The sequence below is a fragment of the Dendrobium catenatum genome, unplaced genomic scaffold (assembly GCF_001605985.2).
Source record: "Dendrobium catenatum unplaced genomic scaffold, ASM160598v2 fragScaff_scaffold_201, whole genome shotgun sequence".
Lineage (NCBI taxonomy): Eukaryota > Viridiplantae > Streptophyta > Magnoliopsida > Asparagales > Orchidaceae > Dendrobium > Dendrobium catenatum.
The window spans coordinates 323,719-325,852 of record NW_021318663.1 but is presented as its reverse complement, the minus strand read 5'-3'; positions in this window follow the sequence as shown (position 1 = coordinate 325,852).

The window sequence follows — 2,134 nt, the reverse complement described above, 5'->3', positions numbered from 1 at the left end:
ACCTAGGGTTCAAAGATTTTTATTGCACATAAAAACGCCCTCAAACTACCAATGTGAGTCTTATTTAATGGTTATAATTATAGGGGGATGTATTCTAGCTAATCGTATCATACCAGTAATGGTGATTACCTCCAAGCTCTTTATATTTTCTTGGTAGTAACTGGAGACTTCTCATTGAAGGCACTATATGACCTTTCCTTAATATTCTACATTTTTTTTTGGTAACATAACTAAACTCACATAGCCTTAGTAAATTTCTATAACCTATGACAAAGGAGGTTGAGGAAAATCCATCAAAATTTTTAACATAAATCTTTGCTTGTTAGTGAGAGGATAGATTGATAATTTTTACCCACAATGAAATAGTTAGAATCATGTCCACAAGGATAGGTTAAACCTTGATCAATAAGTCCTTGAGATGTTTATTTCTTTGATGAAGGGCATCAATTGGTTTGATTATAAACTATTCTTTAGGTCATGGTTATGACTGGCTAGAGAGAAAGAAAGCATGTAATATTATAACTTATATTGAATGAATAAGGACGGGGAAATAATTAATTTTATTATTGAAATAAAAATTAGATTGTCTTCGAATTATGAAATAATTTTTTCTTAAAAGAAAAAATCTACATAATGAAAAAAAAGTTAAAGAAAAATTTTAAAATTATTGATAAGTATTATAAAATTTATACATTATATTTTTTATTTAGTTATATAGGCTATATGTTATGTCATGCATGAAATAGTTTGTAGGGTATAGTTAAGTGAATTGCATAGTTCCCTAAGGATTCAAGGAATTTGTACCTTATGTAGTTGGTTGGAATTTTTTTCGTCCTATTTTAAGTAGAGATGGGACCTTCTTGCTAAGAAAATATAAATGAACTATTGAGATTTATGCAAAAAACAATTTGTTCATCCTAACTTTTATGATTATTGAATCTAAGTGCAATGAGTCGTGGGTTTTATTTTTTCGTTGTTTTCATGACTTGCTTCCCACTATTCATTCAATGAGAGATATATGCATCATTTCAAATAAATATCAGACTTAGTGCATGGTTGCAGAGATATATCTGTGAGCTACACATTACTATTGGTTGTGACACATAAGAACAATCTTCAAGAAAGTGATAAAAAAAAAGAGAAATCAAACGTAAAATTTATACCATAAAATGTGCATTGTTAGCAAAAGTGATGACATCTAAATGTTCAATTGGTGTATGACTGAATTAAGAAATGTTAAAGTAAAGGAATATAATGGTTACTTGAACATGATGTGACATAATGATTGCCTACGCACGATAGATGTCATTATGACAAAAAAAAAAGTCTTAGAAACTTTAATTGAGTGTTTGCCCATGGCCTATCTATATGTACTTGTAAGTTCCATTTACCACAATATTATTATGCTTTTCATGAAATGGATAAATATCAAATTGCGGAAGGAGAATGAAGATGACTCAATAATTTTATAGCTTATGAAGAGTGTTCTACATAAACATGAAAGAGAAGTTAGAAAATTTTCGGAGCCCAAACAAATTAAAATACAAAAATTTTAGGTGTTCAATGTATTATATAGGTCATTTAGAGTTGAGCTCTTAGATGGCGGGATCTGTAAGTGAAATTGTAACTGAATGGAGATATATCATATTCCCTATGTGAATGTTATTATTGCATTAGCACAAAAATAGCTTAACCATCATGCATTTCTCAAAGTATTACACCATACATTGCAAGTCAACTTATATAGCTAAATTTCATCACATTTGAGTGTAACTAATGGCCATAAATGATCCCAATTATCGAAGACAATCTTAAAGATGCGATGCAAAAATTAATTATAATATATTAAACTATAGAACCCAATTCATAATCAAATTATTAGCATGTAATTTTGATTAAAAATATTAAATTTATGTTTAAATGAATAAACAAAGGACTATTAGTACAAAATAAATAAATGAATTTATTTCAATTCGAAATAGATTTGCAACATTAAATTTATTTGATTCAAAATGAAAAATTTATATAAATTTATGTAAACCATAATTTAAAAATTAAACTTAAAAATAATTAAATTTCAGATGAATTCATCAACAATTGTTGACCCCTGCCATAAGATCCTTACCTACAAATG